This window comes from Gopherus evgoodei, chromosome 9 (assembly GCF_007399415.2).
Source record: "Gopherus evgoodei ecotype Sinaloan lineage chromosome 9, rGopEvg1_v1.p, whole genome shotgun sequence".
Lineage (NCBI taxonomy): Eukaryota > Metazoa > Chordata > Testudines > Testudinidae > Gopherus > Gopherus evgoodei.
Window position 1 is genome coordinate 59,156,805 of NC_044330.1, and position 7,119 is coordinate 59,163,923.

The window sequence follows — 7,119 nt, forward strand, 5'->3', positions numbered from 1 at the left end:
ATTTTTACCAAATCGACTACAGTACATTTAGTAGTTCATTATGAAATATTATAATAAATAATTATCACTGAACTACAATTGATATTATAAAGAATGTGATGTAATGAATTATTCTTCCTTTTTTATTGTGTTGGTTCACTCACAACATTCAATAATTTACAATGGAACACCCAGTCATTAGTGCAAATTAGCAAGGTTCTGCTGGTGAGAGATCAGCAAAATGCAGCCACCTCTGGGGTAGAACATAGCAGCTGTTTAACAGAGCACAGTATTGTTTAGGGCAGAACATGCATGAGAATACTGTAGGGGAATTTTGGGAGGCAGAATGCAAAGATCCAGACTGGCATGTGATCTGCGCTCCAGGGTTCATTTACTCAAATGAGTAAGTCCTCAGCAGTGTGAGAAGGCTCAAAATTCTGTCCCATTTGAATCCACAGGGTACTTTTGGTGGTAAGGTGCTACTCAACATAAGAGTAGCTGGATCTGACCCTATGTCTCGAACAGGTGGCTCACCAACCCATTCTACTACAGTGAAACCAATTCTCCTCTAATTTACACTAGTATTAACTGGGTATAATCTCGTTGAAATGAATGGAGTTACACCGATGTCAAGGCCCGGCTAACTGTCACAATGAATCAGTATAGCAAGATAACACTACACTATGCCTGCAGTTATGACACAGCGGGGCGTATTCAGTGTTCACTGGCCCTGCTCTATGAGTTGTAGTTGGCTTGCTTAGTCTAGTGGTCTAGTGCTGTTTAGAGAGAGGTGTGAACTGAATACCCAGATCCAAACACTGCTGAACTTTGCAGAGTTCAAGCACTGACCCGAGAGCTGGCCCTCCACAGCTGGTGCTTCTCTATAGTGCATCAAACCAAAGCCCCAGTTCCAGACACCTCTAGACTTTGGGGAGTTTCAAATCTGGATCTAGATCTTTTATTTTGCTCAGGCCTCTCTCTACCCTAATAAGACATTGCACTGGTATTACACAGGGCTGTTGTATCCAACATATGAGTATACTGTCTACCTCAAGTGGATGTTTCCTGCACAGGCTGTGCTTCTTGCTTTAGCTCTAAATGAGCCTTGTGGTTCTGCAGCATTGATTTATTAAAAGAAGCAGTTTAAAGGGAGGTGGGAAGGGGATTAGCCCAGGCCTGTAAACTTTAGCAGAAACCCCAGGAATCGCCCATACTACAACCAAATGCATTGCCAGTATGTGTATGGCACAATGCCAGTGAAGATAATATGCTCCTGGGGGAGTGTGGGAATCACTCTCTGGTGCTATTTTATTCATCTTGGGATGCAACTGTGCCTTTGTTACATTTTTTTTTGCTGCTGTCTTTACAAAAGCAGGTGAATATAAAGGACCGAATGCTCAGCTGGTGTCTATTACTCAGTGGAGCTACCCAGATTTATCCCAGTTAAGATTATGAGCCATGGTGCCTTTACAGAATTTATCCTCTTAAGAAGCAAGCAATAGCCAGAGACAGATACCAATAAGCTGTGGATGCACATGGTGAAGAGTGTAATTGATACTAACCTGTTGTTATACAACACCTTTCATCCAGAAAATTCCCCAAGGGGTTTCCTATAAGCCTCAGGTCAGATTCTCCTCTGTTATTGTGAAACCAATGCAGTTATTCCAAATTTATGCTGATGTACATGAGAGCAGCATGTGTAGGAATCACTTTACCCACAAATGCAGACACCTCTGGGGTGGAAGGTAGTAGCTATTTTACAGTGCACAGCAACACTGTTACAAGTAAAGAAAACTCCTATAGCTAGTCAGAACTATAGGGTAAATTTAGATAGACCAACTGTTCTCACTCCAGTTGGAAATTGTCCAGGATGACTCTGGGACACCTGTTCTTCCAAAAGGTGCACTGGGATATTTAATGATTATGCGAGATCCAGGCCGTACAATTATATTTAATCTGAAAGTTGGCACCTCCAGTGGCACAGTGCACCCTAGTGCCAGGATGGGACATTGGTCCAGTATGGGTTCTGAGATCCAATTTCTGCAGCCCTTGGGTTTTCATTTCTAGGATTTAACTCAGAGCAGGACAAATCCCCCAATGCCCAATCTCCCTATCATATACTGCAGGCATTTTTAACGTGAAGCACTAAAGTTGATGAAATTTGATACATTTTAGAGCTGGGCAAATCATCAAAATAATGCATAGATCATTTTTTAAAATGTTGACAAAATATTTTCCTGAACATATCTAGCAATTTTTATCCACTCTAGTTATTTATTCAATGAAGTATACCTCTTTTCCTTTCACACATGGCAGATTGTGATGTTCTCAAGCTTGTTTGTTGTTTGAAATGATTTTCTAAATAGGAACTGTCACTAATTCCTGGTCTGTCAATCATTCATAGGCAGTTTGTGGAAATTTGATATTGAAGATTTGCAATTCAAGTTGTTTTGATTAGCCCAGATGGGATTGTTCCTTTTTTTGTGATTGGACGAGCCTATCTCTTAGAATAATACTAATACATAGCTCTTATGGAGACTTTTTATCAGCAGATCACAAAGCACTTTACAAAGGATGTCAGGATCATTATCCCCATTTTAAAGATAGAAAAATTGAGGCACAGAGATGGAAAGTGACTTGCCCAAGGTCACCCAATGGGCCAATGGCAGAGCTGAGAATGGAGCCCAGATCTCCTGAGTCCCTGGCTAGTGCTTTCTCCACTGAGCATTACTGCTCTGTTAGCTTTCTAATGCAACTCTCTGTGTTTATGAATTTTAAGTTGTTATTTGTATTGCAGTAAAACATAGAAAGCCCAAGTGGAATCAGGGCCCCATTGGGCTAAGTGTTGTGCAGGCACACAGTGAGAACCAGTTCCTGCCTAAATAGACAAGGAAAAGGGCAGAAGGGGAAACAAAAGTGACACTCCCAAGGTCATGCAACTGGTCAGTGGAAGAGTCAGGCATAGAAACCAGGCCTCCTGAGTCCCAAGCTCATGCCCTAATCACTAGACACTACTACTACTTCTGCAAATGCTATCTTAAAGGCACATAAAATTCACTTTTTTGCTAACATTCCTGCCAGTAAACTAGAACACTAGGCTGTTCACAGGGGTGTGGATACCAACAGACAACTGAAGTGTATTTGTTTAAAGATTCCAATGAATTTTCATTGCAATTTTGTTGTTGCATCACCTGCCAGCCTCTCATATAAATGTTGAAAATTAGCATGCTGCAAACTCATGTGGCATGTCTGCCCCAGGAGAGTCACAAGTCATAAGCAGGACCAGCACTAGTATTTTTAGCGCCCTAGGCGCACGGCCATTTCGCCGCCCCGCGCACTGGTCCCGCAGCTCCGGCGGACCTGCCGCAGTGGTGCCTGCGGGAGGTCCACTGGAGCCGTGAGAGCAGCGGACCGTCCGCAGAAATCCCTGCGGCAGCTTCATTGGAGCTGCAGGACCAGAGGACCCTCTGCAGGCACGACTGCGGCAGGTCAACCGGAGCCACCTGCTGCCCCCACACCCCAGCAAAATGCCACCCCTCAATAATCCTGGCGCCCTAGGCGATTGCCTAGGCCGCCTAAATGGAAGCGCCGGCCCTGGTCGTAAGTGGTGTTTAATGCTGACCAGAACATGGATTTATTTTTTTCCCCTGAGGGAAAAATCTCCATTCAAACTTTTCCCATTTCAGGGGAAAAAAGAGTGTTTCTCCTACAGGAAAATTTGAAAAATTAAGGAACAGTAACAATGAGGTTTTCCTTGATTTCTCTTGCTTTCTAATTGTTTTCCAATAGGAAAAACAAAAGTAAAGATCTTATGTTGTGTCACATTCTCTCACTTAAAGAGAGAGCTTAAAAAGTAGATAAAGTGTTACTTTTAAAAATAACATTGTTACAGTCACTTTCTTTTTAACTTCTTTTTTTTTAACCACTATTTTCATGGGGAAGTGGGGAGGAGTCAAAAATTGAGAGAAGGTGGGCATTTTCCCACAATTTCACAAAAATAAAAATGTCATTGAAAATGAGATTTTTCACATGAAAAAAGTTATTTTTGGTTAAAAAAAAACAATTTTTTTGGCAACCGAAAATAAAACCCTAATCTTTTTGTCAAAAAAATTCCAGCCACCTCTAGTGGTGTCTCCCTGGGATGGCATGAGGAGTAACAAAGTTCTGGTATATGAAGTGGAGTAGGACACTTCTCATGCCATCCATGTGAAGCCATCCATTCCCCACACCCTTTTTCTGATCCTTGAACATACTGGTTCTTCTTGAGGCCTCCAAGAAGGCAGAGTGGATTCCCAGCTCTTGTCCCTGAGAGCAATGGGAGATTAGGTTGTCTAGCTCCCTGGGGATCTGATTCTAACTGCAAACCCTCTCAATGAAGCGGGTGAATTTCATAATAACGTGGCATCAATTTCAAACACAACTGTTCACTCTCTTTGCCAGCTGGGAAATAACCAGGGAGGGGAGGCCTAGTTAAATTCAATACACCAAGATAGTTTAACAGAGGTAAGAAGACAAGGAGATGGGAGTCAGAGAGATGGAACCAGCATCAAAATGAAACAGTTTCTGGGCTAAGTGCAAAACAAAGGAAAAAATACAAAATTTGCAAAGCTGATCTAGATCTGTCCAGAAATAGTCACCAAAGATTGTTCACCCATTACAGGGGAGTCTCGTGTTCAATAACATTCCTCTTCAGGGAAGTCTTCTGTCCCTCCTGTTATGATCCCACAACAGGAAAGGATGGATGCTGGAACTCTTTGTAGCCCTAATGATACAGCTAATGTTCTTTCCAGTAGGATAATAAGGTACAGCACTCAAACTGTATTAATGCTCCTCATGCACTGAAGAATTAATGGAGACATGATGAGTAACTCCACATCTATTTGGCTTAGGTGATGAAGACTGCATTATCCTTGACTCCCATGCCGCCCACGCTGTGCTGAGCCTTTCAAGATGGTGTTTGGTATCTAACAGCCACTAATACCATTTCCCTGGACAGATGGGCTGATATGTGCCAAGACTTGTGTGGAGTGAAGTTAAACTCATAGAGATCTTGGTCCTGCAGTTCCTAGAGATCAGGGTACATTGGAGGAGGACCGTCATAAAGCAAGGGACTTCTGAATGGGGAACTTTCTCTGCTAAATTATAGGGTGTACCTTGTCTCCTTGAGTTTTTATTCTGGGGTTCAGTTTGTTACTCATCTTGACTCTTCTTTTCTCTATCTCTGTAGTTCAGTCACTGGTTAGCAGACTGGGCTTTCCTTCTTTTGCATCTGCAACAAAGGCAAGAGCTAATTCAGACCAAGTTCATGGTGCAGAGATCCCATTTTTGCAAGTTAACCTGCATGGCTGCAGTTCTGACTCTCAGATTAAGTTTAACATGGAATTTCATTGACACTTTCAGTAGCAATATCTTCCTTCCATTCTCTAACATGCCTTATTTGTCCCAAGTATAATAGGCTGGTAAGTGTGGAGGGCTCCTTGCTAACTCTGAATGGCTCATTGTAGCTCTGTTTTAAAGAAAGAACTAGATAAATTCATGAAGAATAGGTCAATGTCAATGAAAGAGGTGGATAAACAAATGCTTAATGTACAAAACAAGAACAGCAGCTACTTTGTTGAATGGATTTCCAATAATGTTAAAACTGCTGTCTGTGATATCCATCCCTGGGTCTGAAAATGTCTGCTACATTCATTGGTAACACCACAGCTATCCAGGAGTTATTTAAGCACATTTCTGAGCAATTCACTGCTATATTTCGCCAAAAGGCTTTCCTGCATTGGTGCACTATTAGCCAGGATGGGCAAGGAGAGTGTCCCTAGTCTCTGTTTGCCAGAAGCTGAGAATGTTCTGTTCATTCCCTCTGGGGCATTTGGCATTGGCTACTGGGCTAGATGGACCTTTGGTGTGACCTAGTATGGACATTCTTATGTTCTTATGTTTTCCAGTGGGAAAAGTTCATAAATCAAGCAATTCACAGGCACATCAAAGCCTGAGGTATCAAAGCCTTTGAATGTGGCTGAGGTTTCCAAAGTCATCATGTTACCCAGAATTCAAGTAGGTTTCAACATTTCTTTGCAGTTTTGGGTGGCAAAGGGGTCACCGTCAACTGGGTCCTCCTGAAAGTGCAAAGAAAACAAAGCAGAAGTGTCTTTTAATCATTGCCGCTAGAAAGCTGATGACTGCAAGAAGACCTGAAGACGAAAAGCTTTGTGTGGCTCAAAAGCTTGTCTCTCTCACCAACAGAAGTTGGTTCAATATTACTGTATCTCACCCACCTTGTCACTCTAATATCCTTGGACTGACACAGCCATAAGACTGCAAAGGAAGCTCTCAAGAGTGGGTCCGAATGGAACACACCTCACAGTGGACAACACATTCCGATGGAAGCACTGGAAAAGTTTCCATCTGAGCACGAACCTGAGATGAGAAGTTCAGGTGAATATTGTGTCAATAAAAGGATTGTTGCAATAATTGCAAGTGGATTTGGCTATTAAGGTGCCATTACAGTCAGAAAAGGGAGTGTGGAAATGACCTCACAGAATCCCCTATTCTTGTTCTGTGGCTTCTCTGTCCCTGGGAAACTACTACACCAAGGTGAAACTGAATTACCTCCTTGCACCATTCCTATTTATCAATGGCAGAGGATCCATGAGCTACTTCAATGCAAGAGGCGGGGCAGCCCACATTTGCACTAGAACAAACCTGAGACTCTGAGGTTGTCACTGCACTGCACAGTATGGCCATCTGGAACTTCATGGGAAGAGAACTCAGACCTCCTTGATTCCCAAAGCATGGGCCACTGCCTAGAGACTGAGCTACAAGAGATTCTCCAAGAGGACCTCACAACATAAGGCCTATGACACATAGCTGAGCAGTTCTGTTTCTATCCAGTAGACATTACTATTTGTACTATTTATGTGTATACCAGAACACATAGGAGGCCCAGTCATGGATCAGGATCCCACTATGCTAGGCACTTTACAAAAACAGAGCAAAAAGATGGCCCTGCCTCAGAGAGCTCACTATCCAAGTATACAACACAAGACAGTAGATGGATACAGACAGGGCCGGCGCTTCCATTTAGGTGACCTAGACGATCGCCTAGGGCACCAGGATTTGGGAGGGCGGCATTTTGCGACC